Here is a 17,237-nt window from a genome sequence, read left to right as displayed (position 1 = left end):
TGACCTGGTTGCTCTCTATTGTCTCTCAACAACTTGTTTTGTATTTTATCCAGCTTTTGTAGTTCTCACAGAATGGCTGTATTTATATAAGCTGTGCCATCAGAGCCAGAAATGTATATGTAAATTTGAGATACAAGTTCCATTTCTTTTCCTTGCTCTCGTTTTACTTACTAAGATAATGAAATATATATTATCTAGATCATAGTACTGAAATTCAAATGAGAAAAAATGAGTATTAATTACAGAATCAACAGGAAAGTGCTTGGTGATATGAGTTTTCTTGGTCTTGATTTCTCCAATTGGAAAATAGTCACACTATTTCTTCTTTATAACTGCCAGGAGTAACTGAAATATTTAAAGGAAGTGGAGAGAAATTTGGATTTTTCTGATAAAATGTTTTTTTTAATTGTCCTTCTTTATTCATTTATAAATTAGTTTTGTGTGTGAATTAAGAAATGAGTTCTTAATTAAAACACTTACTTAAAACCACCAGCAGCAATCATTCTTGCACTGTGCCATTTCTGTATTTACTATCTATCCGTCCATTAAAGAAAACTGAAAAGAAGAATGAACAGATGTTAACTCAGTATAATACTGAAGTTGGAACACAGCTCATACTGAATCTGTAATATATTCCTACAGGCTTGGGTCTGCATAGCATTGGGGATAGAGTTCAAGATGCTTTCTACGAGGAAACAGAAATGCATCTGATCACAGAGGAACTGTTACTTGTCGATATTACTGTGTCCATTTCAGAACCCCGCGAAGAGTTATGAGATCAGATAAGTTCCTGGTAATTTGAGCACTGCTAAGCACATGAATAGGTGAGCCATTAATACATACAACCTTGGTCATCTTAGTAAGCAAAAACTGAGTCAACATTTTTCTAGGTTAACCTAATCTAAAAATAATACCTTCATTTCTTATTAATAGGTTGACTATTATCTAATGTTTTGCTGGGTTCATGTCTCTAGAATAAATTGTGTTTTGATTATAGGGTGTGTTGAGTTGTACGGGCTCATTTAGGATGGGGCTGGGCAGAGTTGTGGTCTGTCTCCAGGTCTCAGCTGAGACAGAGTTCATCAAATCTGACGTCCCATTTACGTTGTGCAGGAGCAGGTACAGACATCTTTATATTTGACCTAACAAGAGTAAGGTGTGGCTGGAAGTGAGGAGGAGGAAACCTGAAAAGTGTTTTTTTCTTGCTTCTAGTCCCACTAAGGGATTTCATCCCATTGTTAATTCAAGTCTAGGGAAGTTAAAAAGTCCTGAAAATGACTCCTTAGGCCTCTAAGTTCAAAGGCCCTCCTTTCATTTAAAATATCTTTAGATTCAAGGATTCTACTTCCTTCCTGCTTTGACAAGGTCTTGTGGATCCTTTCCAGGTTTTGAGAGACATTCAGATTATTTTGTTTACTGTCATTTTATTTTGAAATTATGCAGATGAGGAGGAGCAAACAGGAAGCATTCTCTATCATGGCCCAGCCAGGCCCCAGAGAAGCAGGATTTTGTACAGGCTATGACACCAGTGATCAAAAGATTTTGCCACCTGCTCAACAATAGACCAACCCAAGGACTCAATCATTATTATGGTCCAGAGTTCCCTGGGCTCTGTTTCTTCTTCTCTTGCTAATGTGGACCATATCTTTCAATTCTTTAAATCATCCCTTAAACACTTATTTATGGAACACATATAGGTGAGCCAGTGATAGATCTAGATACTAGGGACTCACAAGTGCACATAACAGATGTATCTTCTTTCTACATCATGCTAGTGCTTGCTGATTTCATATGCCATTCATGGGTTTTGTCCACTGCCTTTTTTTCTGTGCTTCTTTGCTAGCAATGTCTTTTTCTATAAATAGCAAAAATATCCCAAAGCAAAAGACAGGGGAGTTCCTGCTAGTCTATCATCCCCATAAAGAACTCATACTGAGCTCTTATTCCAGGCTCTCTTTTGGTCTGCCTTTGGGCCAGACACCAACACTTGGCCTATTTAAGTATGATCAGGAGGGAAAGATTACAAAGGTAAGCATGATGACTGGATATTAGGAGACCTTCCCTGGGAGCCTCTGCAGATGACTGGTCTCAGAACTCTTCAGAAAGGGTCTGGGTATACCACACATAGCTTGTCCAGTGCAGTGAGTGTTGCCAATCCAGACAAATGGATTCAAGAACATATTCTAAGCAGGAATTATTCCATCTATTCATTTGAACTGAGCCAGTAAATAAAAAAATAAATGATCTGCCTTGGTTTGAACTCTTTATGGCAAGTCAGAGGGCTTAAAGTGTTCATGAGTGTCTTGGGAGCCTATAAATCATCTCTAGGCATCCTTGTTCTCATTCAAAGCCAAGTTATATACATTCTTGAGGAGCTAATGTAGGCTGGAGGTTCTCCTTTAGGAGCACTTATTGAAATCTGTATAATAGACAGAAGAGATTTTGTGGAACAGGCAAAAAAAAGAGCACTGGGATACGCAGACATGTCCATAAATTCCTTTAGAGCAGTTGCTCACTGCAGTACCATTGACATTTGGGGCCACATGGTTTTCTGCTGTGGGGCTTGTCGTGTACACTGGAGAATATTTAGATCCACCAGATGCCAGGAGTACTTCTCTCCCCCAGCTATTACAATCCAAATGTTTCCAGAAGTAAAAATTGTGAGAAGATGGTGGAGTGGGAAGTTACAAGAATCAGTCCTTCCACCAGAACAACCATTCAATTGGATGGAAACATCTAAATCCGTTATTTTGAAACTTCAAAGCCCTGTGCAGCCTTCAGGGAAGAGCAGGAAGAAGAGGCTGCTAAGTTGTGGTAAAGGACACTGAAATGCAGTCTTTGCATGGTCTCCTTCCACCTCATGGAGACAGCAGTAAGGTGCAAGCATAGCTTGATGGTGCCAGAGTGGGACATAAAGACATAGTTTCTCAAGATCCATCGGTACACAGCCTAAGTGCTGATCACTGATTTTGATTAACTACTTCAGGTCATTGGGGGCCTGGTGTGGGGTGGTTCTTGCTCCATTACACTCTACACAAAGGGTGACAGAGATATAAGGATGGTATACTTCCTCAGAGCTGCAGAGGACAGTTGAAAGGCTGCATTTGCTGGGGGGCAGGTGCTAAGATAAGAAACTGCAGCTTGCAGAGGGGTGTGGAAGAAGCTCTTAGCGCTCTTCCTGGCCCCTCCCTTGCCCCTTCTCCAGGGCAGTTTGGAACCTGCCTGTGCTCCCTTTGGGGGCCCCTGTCCTTGTTTCCACTGGTTAAGACTGACTTGGGAGATTCCTCTCTCGGGTGCCCCCCTCCCAGAATTTGCCCTCTAGGCTAAAGCAGCTTGAGATGGTGAAAGCAGAGGAAAAAAAAAAAAAGCAAACAAAACAACTGTGTTGGGCAGCTTAAGGCAAAGGCTTAATTGCTTTAAGTTCAGCAGAGGAGAATCTGGGAAAAGGAGAAGTTTTAACAGGAACTCCTAAGGCCATTAGCAAACACAATCCCAGGACAAGACAAAGGCTCAGAAAAGATAGGGAGAACCATGAAACTTGAATTTGCCTTGGACTGACCTTGATAGGATGGGTGAACTCTGAAGGAGAACACTAGCCAATAGCAAAACCAATTTTCAAAGACTATTAAAGGTATGTTTTTACTTATATTTTGTTGGGTTCGTTAGTGCCAGAAATTCTCTGTCAGTAGCTAAATACAAGCACAAGAAATAGACATCTCGGGGAATAAATCCCAGAGTTAACATTTAAAATGTTAAAATTTATAGTGTGGAAAACATGATTACAAGGTAAAGAAAGAGGAAATGATGGCTCAAAAAAAAGGAAGAGGGTAAAAACTCAGAAAACATCAGCTAAGAAGACCAAACTGTGGACATATCAGACAAAGACTTAAAAAGAGTGGATCTTCAATATGCTCAAGGAGATGAAGGAAAATATAGGGGAAAAACTAAAGGATAGCAGGAAAACCATGAATGAGCAGTATGAGGGTCTCAATAAAGAGATAAAAATTTAAAAATGGAACCAGACAGAACTACTGGAGTTCAAGACCACAATAACTAAAATGAAAAATTTTCTAAAGGTATTTCAACAGCAGATTGGAGTTAGTAGAAGAAAGAATCAGTGAACTTGAAGAAAAGACAATTGAAATGAGTCAGACTGAGAAGGAGGAAAGAAAAAAAGAATTAGAAAAGTGAAAACAGGGCAGGCGATGGTGGGTCAGTTGGCAGAGTTCTTGCCTGCCATGCCAGAGACCCGGGTTTAAGGCTCAGAGCCTACCCATGCCCCCTCCAAAAAAGTGAAAACATCCTAAGAGACCTGTAAGACACCATCAAGCATGCCAATATATCCATTATGGGAGTCCCAAAAGGAGAAAAAGCAAGAGAGAAAGAGATAGAAAGAATATTCAAAGAATTGACAGTAAACTTACTAAACTTACCAAAAGATGTGAATATGCCCATCCAAGAAGCCTAGAGAATACCAAGCATGATAAACATGAAGAAAAATATTTCCCACCACTTAATGATCATTGTCAAATGCAAAGAGCAAGTTCTGAAAGTTAGAAAAGAAAAGCAATATGTTATGTGCAAGGGAGTCCCAATCAGATTAAGTTCCAATTTCTCATCAGAAACCATGGAGGCAAAAAGACAGTGAGTTGAAATACTTAAAGTTCTGAGAGAAAACAATTTCCAACCAAGAATGTTATGTCTCACGAGACTTCTTTCAAAAATGAGGGAGAGATTATGACATCCCCAGATAAACAAAAGCTAGGGAGTTCATCACCACTAAACCTGCCTTCCAAGCAATATTAAAGAGAGACCTTCAGAATGAAAGGAAAGGACAGTGGCATAAAGAGATAAAGACCTCCAGTAAACATAACCATATGAGTAATTATAAATGTCAATACTTTTGTATTATATTGTTTAGTATATGAAACCACTTCATAATTCTTACAGATGCTAAAATGCATATGTATTAAAAGTAATGATAAATCTATGGTTTGGGACATACAATGTACTAAGATATGATTTGTAACAAGTACAAAAAAAGATGGGAGGATAGAGGGATAAGGAACAATGTGTGTGTATGCTATCGAAATCAAGTTGGTATCAAACTAAATTTGATTGTTAATATATTTAGGATGTTAAATTTTAACCCCAAGGTAACCACAAGGAAAATATATGAAACATATATACAAATAAAAATTAGAAGCCACTCAATATGGTACAATAAAAAAAAAGTAAATATAAAAGTAGGCAATAATGGAAGAATTGAGGGACAAAAATGGTACAGACTTACAAAGACTAAATAGCAAAATGGCAGAACAAAGTGTTGTATTATCAATGGTGACTTTATACATAAATATATTAAACTCTCCAGTCAAAAGGCAGAGATTGGCAGACTGGATATAAAACCATATTCCAATTATTTATTGTCTTCAAGAGAATCACCTTAAATTCAAAGACAGAAATAGGTTGAAAGGGAAGGCATGTAAAAAATATATTAGTCAATTAAGAAACAAAAGAGAGTTGGGATACTATACTAATATCATATTAAACAGACGTTATATCAAAACCTGTCATGAGCGAAAGTGACAGTCATTATATACTGATAGAAAGGTCAATTCAACAAGAGATTATACCAATTATAAATAGATATGTATTTAATAGCAGAGCCCCAAAATAGACAAAGCAAATACTGATAAATTTGAAAGGATAAATTGATGGTTCTACATTAATAACGGGATGCTTTAATGCACCACTCTCAATAATGGATAGAACATCTAGACAGAAATTCATCAAGGAAATCCAAGACTTGAGCAATACTCTAAACCAGTTAGACCTAACAGATATATAGAGAGCATGACACCCAACAGCAACAGAATATATATTTTTCTTAAAAGCGTATGTATTATTCTCCAGCATAGGCCATATCTTGGGTCACAAAATAAGCCAATTAAAAAATATTGAAACCATACAACATATCCTCTCTAATCCTAATGGAGTGCAGCTAGAAATCATTTATAGAGGTGTAGCAGAAACGTCACAAATATGTGGAAATTTAAAACCATAGTCATAAACAACCAATGGGTTAAAGAGGAAATACGAGGGAAATTATAAAATATCTTGAGGCAAATGAAAATACAACATACCAAAACATATGTAATGCAGCAAAGGTAGTGTTGAGAGGAAAATTTATAGCTCTAAATGTTTACATTAGAAAAAAAGAAAGATTTCAAATCAGAGACTTAACATCCAACCTGGAAGAAATAGAAGATCTCAACAAACCAATTACTAGTAAAGAAATTCAATCAGTAATCTAACCTCCCATCAAAGCAAAAGCCAGGACCAGATGGCTTCACAGGGGATTTTCCCAAACATTCCAAGAGGAATTAATACCAATCCTGTTAAAACTCTTTCACAAAATTGAAGAGGGAACACTACCTAATTTTATGAGGTTAGCATCACCACATTCCAAAGCCAAAGACTAAATATTATTAGATGGCAATTCTACTCCAAACAATTTATATTTTCAATGCAATCCTAAACAGAATTCCAACAACCTTTGTAGAAATGGCAAAGCCAATCCTCAAATTTATACTGAAGTGCCCAAATAGCCAAAACCATTAAAAAAATTTTTTTTCATAATAGCTTTATTCATAACAGCCCCAAATAGAACTCACATGTCCATGAGCAGGAGAATGTATAAACAAATTGTAGCATATTCATATATATTTATATAGCAATAAAAAAGATCTACTACTATACACAACAGGCTGCTTCTCAAAATCATTATGCTGATTGAAAAAAAGACAAAACCATCTTTAAGAAAAATAAAGTTGGAGGGCTTACTTCCTAATCTTAACCTTTATTACAAAGGTTTTTCAGAACATCATGGTATATAGAAAAAGGACAGACATATAGATCCATGGAATCAAATGGGGAGTTCAGAAATCCAACCTCCCATTTATGGCCAACTGATTATTGACAAGTGGGCAAAGATCAGTCAGTTGGGCGAGAAGAGGTTCTTCAACAAATGGTGCCAGGAAACTGGATCTCCATATGCAAATGAATGAAAGAGGACCCTTCCTCAAGCTTTATACAAAAATCAACTCAAAATGGATCAAAGACATAAATATAAGAGTCAAAACTATCAAACTCCTAGGAGAAAACGTAGCGAAGCATTTTCATGACTTCATGGTAGGCAATGGTGTTTTAGACTTTACACCCAGATCACAAGCAACAAAAGGAAAAAATAGATAAATGGAACTTCATCAATTTTTTTTAAAATTTGAGTATCAAAGCACTTTATCATGAATGTAAAAAGACAGCTTACTTGATGGGAGAAACTATTTAGAAATCACATATCAAATAAAGGTTGAACATCCAGAAAACATAAAGAAATCCTTCAACTTAACAACAGAAGGATTAAGAATCCAATTAAAAAATAGGCAAAAGAATTGAATAGACATCTCTTCAAAGAAGGTATACAAATAGCCCCAAAACACATGGAAAGATGCTCAATATCATTAGCCATCATGAAAATGTAAATAAAAACCACCATGTGCTATCATTTCACACCCACTAGAATGGCTACTAGTGAAAAAAAATTACAGGTATTGGAGAGGATGTGGAGAAGCAGGAACACTCATTCATTGCTAGTGGCAATATGAAATGGTGTAGCCATTGTGGAAAACAATTTGGCAGTTCCTCAGAAGGCTAAGTATAAAATTTTCATATTGCCTAGCAATCCCACTTCTAGGTAATTATGGAAAAGAATTGGAAGCAGGGATTTGAGCAGACATTTGTACACCAGTGTTCTTAGCAGCATTATTTACAATTATGAAAACATTGAGGCAGGCCAAGTTGTTCATCAACTGATGAATGGATAAACAAAATATGATGTATACACACAATGGAATATTATTCAGTCATAAAAAGAATGATGTTCTATTACATGCAACAACATTAATGAACTTTGAAGACATTGGGTTGAGTGAAATAAGTCAGATATATATGGAGAATTTACATGATCTCACTCATATGAAATGATTAGAATAAGCAAAGTGATAGACACAGAACATAAGTTATCAGGTAATGTGGTGGGTATGAGAAATAGGGAGTTAAGGCATACTATGTACAGAGCTTCTCTTTGGGCTGATGGAAAAGTTTTAGTAATAAATGGTGGTGATGGTAGCACAACATTTGAATGTTGTTAAAAGGGGAAATTTTAGGTTGTATTTATGATTTAGAATAAAAATTTAAAAGAAAAAAAATCCACGGGATTCTGCAACACAAACTGTCAACCCTGTGGCAAACCATGGGCTGTAGTTACTATGACGCTTAGAAAAATGAACTTTCATCAATTGTAGCTAATGTACCACCTGAATGTATGGTGTTAATAATAGGTGGTTCATGGAAATCCTGTATTTTATGAGTAATTTTTCTGTAAATTCACAATTTCTCTAATAAAAAATAAAAGTAATAAATAAAATATTACCAGTGATTGTTCCCCTGGGAAGTTAAAAATTGCTGTCAGTTTAGAACAACTGCTTTAGAAGGAAGCAATTTAGTGAATGAGAAGCTCAAATCTTATCACACTAAATTCCAGATTAATGAAATTTAACCCCAACTGGTTGCAAAATATCTACCAACTAACCAATCAACCAACTAACAATAAACAAGCACCCACCACAAAGGACAATCAAAACGCCCTCCACCTAAATGCAAAGATTTTCCTTTATTACTTACCTGCGTCAAGCTTACTATGATTCTCAACATTAGGGTGATTACATAAATTTTTCATCAACTGGTTGAGTTTATTTTAACAAGGCCAATAAACCATTCTTTGGGGGACCATTTCCTGCCTTTAATTCCTCCTCTACTGTTAATTTGCTTGATCTCATTTGACCAAATCATGGGTCTTGGTTAGTAAATTGTGTGTAAGTGGTGAATTATTGGTAGCAGCATTTGAAACCTTGACTAAATATTATCTAACCTATTTAGAAGTTGGGTGACTCTCAAGTCTTTCCTTAATATGTGTTCAGGAAATGTTAACAGATTTACTTTTTTGCTGACCAGAGTGGGACAAAGTTAGAGAAGGAAACCTCCTATCAGGAATCTACCTTGGACTAAAGAAGATGCCTGTGACTACAGAGCTGGCAGAAATGCAGGCACCAGGATGGACCAGGGAAGAGCTGTTGTGGAAGCACACCCAGGGAAAATAGATGGAGGCAGAGGTAAGAAGGAGATGGACTTGGGTTTAGACAGGGATCCTTGAGCTCTGGAGAAGGTTGGAGGCAGACAGAGTTGCTCTTGGACTGGCAGTGTGTTGGGCTACAGCTGGGACAGGGAAGAAAAGCTTGAGATAGAAGCTCCTGTGTCTTACTCAACTTCCATTCCCGGTCCCAGCACAGGGGTCATGCTATATGTGGCTCAATAGACACTGACAGCAACAGACTTCCGTGCACTGGAAGGATCCTCTTTTTTTCCCTCCCCATCCGATCATCCTGCTCCACCCAATGCAGACAGAGTCATTTCTTTATTACCCGACTGTGGTGATGTTAGTAAAGCAATAACATGACTGCATTTTTTTCACATGACGGAGTGATTTATTGACATCAGCCACAGCCTTTGATCTTAGTAAGATGCGAGAGGATAGATGAAATGCATGAGCTCTACGTGGGGCAGCAGTGAAGATGGCGAGCAACGGGCTGAGGCAAGGATATCTGATGAGCGTGGAGGTTGAGGTTCAATATTTAACTCGGCTATTTTCTGGTTTAAATTCTTCAGCTGTTTGCTCGCAAATGAGCCCCAGAAGGAGTTTTGAGTCTTGGTCTTGCCGTAGCGTTCTGTGTTTTATTTAAGCTATAAATGAAATTCTCTGCTGGGGATCACAGAACTTCACGTAGGCTCTTTGAAAAGCAAGTCAGAACCTTTCCATATTTTCAGCACTTTCTAGGCATCTCCTGATACCCTAGGTTTGGATGCTTTCCAGATTGCATTCATACGATACTGAACGGTGGGCTGTCTGGTGGGCTACCTTCCTGGCAGCGAGCGCCAAGAGGTGACTGTTCCCGAGGGTGTTTGTTTTGTTTGATTAATGAAGACTTGTACCCTCCTTGTTGTTCTTTACTGTCACTGCCTCAAAAGCTTTCATCAAAGGCTGTTTGGAAATCATGCCTGCTCATTAACTGTTTATGATGCAACAAGAATGACTCTCTCTGAGTGCCTTAAACCTTTCACCTGAAACACAAACATGCCACACTTGTGCTTTAATTGTCAAGGAAGATTAAAAGTGTCCCGGATTGTCTTGTTGGGTGAAGGCTTTAACTGTTGACACAGGCAACAGGAGCCCACAGGTTTGGGCAGTGCAGGCTTGTGGTTGCGGCTTTATCCTTCTCCAAGCCTGCTGTTGTGTTGAAAAGTGGATGAATGTTGTGTCTGATCTCTAGCAAGCTTGTAAACGTGAGCACTAAAATCTTGGCTCACGTGGCATTTTCTCTCTGTTGTTTTCATGGAAAGCACCTACTAAAATCAGATTAGATGGAGCTTCTTTCTTGAACTAGAACATTCAAAGAGAAAGATGAAATAACATTCAAATACATGTTTTGTTTCCCACATCTTTATATTTGTTAGTAGTTTTACAAAGGACCCTATCCTTTCATTCATTCAACATTTATTTAGCATCTACCTTGTGCCAGATATTGAAGCTACAAAGGCACAAACCCTGCTGAGAAAGGGCTTGTGGTCCAGAAACTAGGCAAATAGGAGATGGATACAAAATACCATTGAAAGTGCCTGGATAAGGATACATACAAAGTTCTGTAAGCAACCCTTTGGAGAAGCATTTAACTCAGGCTGAGGGGTTGGGGTGAGGAGGAAGAAACAAGAAAGGCCTGATACCAGAGAGGATACCTAAAAGAAGACTAATTGTGGAGGCATTGAAAAATATTTAAATCTGCGGCATGGCTTCTATCAATATTTCTAGGCTAATATTAGTACTAGTCATATTTATTTGTAAATAACCTGCATGTATTTGGATCATAATTAGTCCACCTCCTTCCTGCTACTGTGGATTGGCTACAATATTATCTGTCTAATCTTTAGAAGACATCATTTCCCCTCATCATTTATCTTGATGATGAGATTAGCCAATTGTTGATGCATTAACTAGTTTCAACTGTAGCCATTAGTTAGTTGGTACATTCGCTTCTTGTGAACTATCAACACTTGGGCAACATAAACCAATTGATTTGACATTTTATAGTTGGCATATACAGCAATTTAGACAAACATTGAGGGGACTTCTTTTGACTTATCAGTAAGTTAAAGGAGTTGGCAAGTAAATTAAGAGTTAAAGAAAACTGCAGGGATTTGCTTAAGACATTTAAAGATAATGTTTTAAAGCATCTTTAAGCTTGGCAGTATCCATGTACTTTCAAAAGAATAAGACTTACTTAATACACTTTTCTAAAGAGGTAGGCGTCAAAATCTTCTATTATTTGAATTTCTTAAGTATACTGTAATTGAATTTCTTAAAACACTTCTATAATTAAGACAAATCCTACCAAATAGTACAAATTGGGTTTATTGTAACCTTTTTACTGAGATAATATCGACAAAATGGTTCAAATGAAGATCTTGATATGGTTGATGGTAACAGATTGGCTCTTAAACTTTTTAAGGACATGGGCTGTTTTGAGAATCTGATAAAAGACATGGGTAGGCATCTCAGAAAAATGCATATAGCCATAGAATTTTGCATCCTATTTTAGAAAGTTTCTGATTCCCAGGAATCGATCTATGGAAGCCCAAGTATTTTCTCCAAATCTGGTGTGATAGTTCAGATGCTCACTTCAGATGAGTTATCAACCTATGTAATTAGGAAAATTGTTCTAGGCATGGCTAGAATAACCAAAATAAAGTTCATGAATAACCCAACAAAGTAATTTTTTAAACTTTAAAAAAATATATGAAAATAAATCCAATTAGTGATCTCAAGAGGATTTTTGATCTATCAGCTATTATGCCATATTCAGTCAATTTTTATTATTTGCAGTAATTTTGTGCTATAAAGTGTCTACATGCACTGAATTAGTAAATACTGAACCACTGATCTTAGAGGAGGTATAGGTAGATTTCTATGAGTCTCTGGTCACAACCTTTCCTCAGTCTATCAATATGTTTTGTTTCTGTTTAAAGACATCTTATATCTTTTTGCTTTCTCCTTAAATGTACATGCCATGATACCTCAGAAAGTTCTCGGTTTCACCGGTCTTTAGAAACTGTCCCCACTTAATCCCATGTAGAAACTATAATAATTGCTTTCAGAACATTTTAGAGCAACATGCAAACATAGCCTCTGAAAATAAATGTGAGCAAGTTTAATCATAAATCCCATTGGAGGGCAGTCATTAGAGCTCATTAAATTAGAACTCATTAAATAAGCTGTCCATTCAGTTGAACTCACAATCAGTATCACCGTAACTCATGCCTGAACAAAACTTATCTAACTCATGTATTTTCTCCGAAAGGCACATCCCAGCTTTCTTGCCTATGACCACTACACAGCACTTCAGCATTAGGCTTGGGGGGGGGGGGGGGCGGTCATTAAAAAGAGTGAAATCACCAACGAAAAGTGCGAAAATGTGAAAAGTGTCGCATAAATATACCACAAAAAGGACACTTGTGTACAGAATGAGAGCCGAAATGAGAAGGCACAGTGTCACCTTGTTCATCCTCATTTGGGAACACACCCTGAGGGTAACTCAGAAATTTTGCCTCTCTGTTTGTGTGCACAGAGAATGACCCTGAAAGCCCCACAGACATGGAATCCCTGGATCCTGAAGACTGCATGTATTTTTCTCAAGTGTGTTTCAAGTCTTCCTGTGCTCTCTTAATTAGTATAATTAAATATTATATGCCTTATCAAATATACAGAAGCATGTCTGTCTGTCTATATCACTTATCTTTGTTAGGTTTTAAAAATCTCTGAGCAATAACTTTGTTGGCATATTTTTTACCCCTCTCAGGCTGGTTCCTGTTCATACTTAGGAACTTGGTTTTTATGTGGTGCTTTGACATTTTTAAAGGCTTTTTTTTTTTTAAGTGAAGTTCAAAATATGTGGATAGATTCAGAAGGAAACCTCAAAATGTAAACAATTACCTGGCAAGAAGGTACTATCTTAAAGCTAAATAGACTAAACTTGAAAAGTGTTTGGGTAGATTTCTGTTACCTGGTTATTGTGTTAAACTTTAGTCAATATGGGATCTTTTCCTTTAGAAAGTAGTAACCCTTGATATAGGGCAATGAATGCAGAAGAAAAGAAATGTAAACAAGGAGTGAACTCCTCCCCCCACCCCTTCCTTTGGTGCGTACAATGGATCATTAGGAAAGAGAGAGAGGCCCCCTTTGGGTGTAGTAGCTTGAGGAACTACAACAGTAAAGTACATTGATTGATCAAGTTCTGATCACTGAACATCACCTGCTCTCCTCTATGTGAGGCCAGGGTTTCCCACTGGAGATGATTTCAGGAGATTCCCCCCAAGGCAGGGGGTTTCATCAATAAAAGTCATAGAACCATTATCCAGTCCCAAATTATGCCTATCGTCTGTCCTGGTGTGAAACAACAGCATTCCCCCCTTTGCTCTTTCAAAGGTGTTCCAGGTTTGAACAATAATTATCGGGTCTCCCTGTCTATAAATTTTTAAAGAAGGGAAACTCAGATGACATCATTCATAGAGTTTGGTGGGAGAGAACCCTATTGAAGTACGGGTGCAAAGAGAGTGTTGTCCTCACACAAACCCTTGGACTGTTTAGACTGCAGAGAAGTCCTTATTTGCTAAGTTGACTTGGCTGAATAGACCATTCATTTCCAGCAGAGGGGTGATGGGGCTGAGGGTAGTGCCTGGTGTCCCCTTTGGCTTCACCCACTATAGTTCTGCCCTTTTGCTTCTTTCGTGCAATGGACTCCCATGTTAGACTAAATTTGAGAGATGATTCTGCTGCCAAAATAAACCTGAAGACTCACTGTATAGGTGGTAACCAGGGAATCCTTTAAACCCTCATATTTTTTTCTATTATGTTGTAATAGAAGAGGGTGCATTTTTGGCCATTGTCTTGAGCAAATGCCAAGTCTCTCTAACTAATTCCCTTACCTTTAAAATAGGGAAAAAGAATAAGCATTTGGCTGTGTTTTGGTGAAGACTGGAAGTAGTGCCTTTATATATAAAAACCAAATACAGTAGGTGGTGCAATGGTGGCTCAGTGGCACCAGTTCTCACCTGCCATGCTGGAGACCTGGGTTTGATTCCTGAAACCTGCCCATGTGAAGGAAAAAACAACAGTGACTGAGACATAGGAACTCAACAAATGATTGTTATTAATAAGATTTTCCTTAAGACATAGGACTCAGTAGCTTATTTTAATTATATGTTCAGGCTGTTATTGTCAAAGATTGGCTAGCTATGTATGAGATTGAATGAACAGTGTGTTAAGATTTGTTTTGTTTCTTATCTCAGATGCCCCCAAACAAACCTTCTTCTGAGTCCCTGCCCTGGGGCATTAAGGGCTAGAACCTGAAGTCAAACAGAATTCTCAACATTGCTTCAGGAAACTCAAGGTGTACCATGCTTAGGAAGCCATGGGTTCTAACTTGAGAGTTTAAAGGGCCCCCTGTATCTTTTCTGCATTTTCTCAACCCCAAAACCTCTCTCTCCGTTGCTCTGTTGATTCCAGCCTGTCTTGGGCCTCTATCATCACAGCTACCTGCTGTTCTTCGCACATGCATGTTGCCAGTTGTTCACAGAACCCTTTGTGTTAGCCTTTCTAAGGGGCACTTTTTGCCTTGAAATGGTCCATTGCCCCAACTCCCCATTGAAGAGATTTTTATTCCATTTATCTACCCATCAGGTACACCCGACTGCCTAATTTCATTTTCCAAATTGTCTATTGAAATCATGCAGTTGTTGGGATTCTCTTTTTGGTTGAACTTTTTTTTGTCAGAGCTGTCATTCATGAATTTCAAAAAGTGAGTTGCATTTCTCAAAATGAATTAATCAAAGACAGATTGTCATGAGAAACCATAGGTAACTGGGCTCTGGTTTTGAAGGGAGTAGGGAGAGCTTGGGGGTGGCTTTAGGATTACACAGATTGAGAATCAATAGATTTTTTGGTGAGTGTGAAATGGAGACTATAATCCTTGAAACATTTTCAGGTGTGGCTGTACCACACATTACCTTTTGAGAATGTAAGTATCTAAGAACTGTGATTCTAAACCAGATTCCTCTGCTTCAAAGATGTCAACTGTATTCGTTTGCTAAATGCTGCCAGAATGCAATATACCAGAAATGGAATGACTTTTAAAAAGGGAATTTACTAAGTTACAAGTTTACAATCATAAGGCCATAAACGTGTCCAAACTAAGCCATCCAGAGAAAGATACTTTGACTCAAGAATACCTCTGTCAGCTGGGATGGCATGTGGCTGGCATCTGTTGGTCCTCTGGTTTTTAGTTTCAGTGTCCCCAAATGTCTGCATCTCTAAATGTTTCTGTCTGTGTTGGCTCTGAAGCTTATTCCAAATAAGTTCCCTCTTAAAGGATCCAGTAAGTGACTTGAATGGGTGCTGATACATCTCCATGGAAACCAACTATTCAAAAGGTCCCACCCACAATTGGATGCGTCACATCTCCATGGAAACAACGTAATTAAAAAAGATCCCACCCAACAATATTGAAACAGGATTAGAGAACAGGCTTTTCCAGGGTACACAACAGTTTCAAACTGGCGTATCAATTGAAAGTAGGAGAAAGACCCTGAAGTAGATCATCTCCAAATGTGGCCACTATCGAAGTCTTCCTTCCTTGTACCTGAATCCTGCTCCTCCCATCAAGAGATAGAGTCTAATTCCCTTCCCTTTGACTTTGGCCTGGGCTTAGCAACTGACTTAGCTAAAGGAAAGTGGTGGTATACTCTGGTACTTTAAGGCCAAGTCACAGGTCTACCCAGGCTCCTTGGAATACTTGCCCTTGGGGAGCACTGTCTGGAATCCCAGCTGTCCCAGCTGAATTTTCAGCCAACAGCCAGTATCAACCACCCATCCAGTGGATGAGCCATTTTGGACGTCCACTCAGATATGACATGACTGCAACCCCCACTGACCTCTGACTGCATCCGAGACTCCAAGCAAGCAAAGCCAAGCTGAGCCCCATTAGTCCTCAGAACCATGATAAATGATGCTGAATGACCCATGGATCCCAGCTCCAACATTTTGCGAGTCCATTTCCAGACAGGATACAATCGGGAGAGGGGATGGGGGTGGGGGAATGGCTTTGTGATCCCAGATAACGGCAGAAACCTCCTGGCACCTGAAGCCACAGAGTTAAATTCAGGAAGGGCTGATTTGCCTTCTTAGCTACTCTGTCCTATCTGTTTTCTTAAATTCCTAGGCTTTTTTTCTTACTCTTTGAAATGAAGAAGAAGAGGTCTTGGGTATAGCATCTGGCTTAGGGGAAAGATGTCTGTGGTCTTACAGCCAAAGACAGAGAGGAAATTTGGCTCAAGAAGCCTGAGAGGCTTTAAAAAATGATGTACTGACAATATAATCCCATATGATCTCAGCAGAAAAGAAGGTGCACCTTGGGAAATCAACATTAGGACACATGGAGCTTAGGGATGCCCCAGCATTAAAAGAGCACCCAGAAAAGATAAAAGGAAGGGCCCACAGGCCCCGATACATGGCCAGGAGAAATACATAGTAGAAGGAGTTCCAGGAAAACAAAGGCAGAGAATATGTTGTGGTTTATGGAAGATACAGAGGAGGTAACAAAATGTTGTTAAAAAGTGATGTTCTAAGTGTCATATGGCATTGTAAGACAAGTGGTGTGATGATCTAAGAGATGAAAGTGAACATAGAACCATTCAATTCCAAATTTCCAGCTACATCTTTCTTTAAGGAGAATGACATCAAAGCTCAAAGGAATAGAACAAATAGGAGCTCATTAAGAGGGCTTTGAAAACTCAACTAAGTGAGCAATAAGTTCCTTAATGACATTACATGCACTTCAGTTTTAGCATGGAATTTTTGAAAGTGTCTTGGGAGGAAATATGAAATTAAGTGGACTGAATTTCGTACATTTTGATAGATTCATACTTGTTGGCATGCCATGGTTCTGAGTGCTATGGGATAGTAAAGACTGGGGGGTGGTCCCAGCATTCAGCATTTAGCCAGCATGCAGCCC

The 17,237-nt window shown here is 38.4% G+C and overlaps 1 long non-coding RNA gene across 1 annotated transcript; it reads right to left on the bottom strand.

Moving 5' to 3' along the window:
* Positions 1-506: 506 nt before the first annotated feature.
* Positions 507-15,630, bottom strand: LOC143668819 (uncharacterized). Its single transcript, XR_013168572.1, has 3 exons — positions 15,457-15,630; positions 14,281-14,316; positions 507-555 (listed from the first exon to the last, which is right to left on the bottom strand). It is a non-coding gene; the product is annotated as an uncharacterized LOC143668819 (long non-coding RNA).
* Positions 15,631-17,237: the final 1,607 nt, after the last annotated feature.

The sequence above is a fragment of the Tamandua tetradactyla genome, chromosome 25 (genome assembly GCF_023851605.1).
Source record: "Tamandua tetradactyla isolate mTamTet1 chromosome 25, mTamTet1.pri, whole genome shotgun sequence".
NCBI classification, from domain to species: Eukaryota; Metazoa; Chordata; class Mammalia; order Pilosa; family Myrmecophagidae; genus Tamandua; species Tamandua tetradactyla.
Note: the sequence above shows the minus strand (reverse complement) of the source record. Positions and strands in the feature narration are given on the sequence as shown.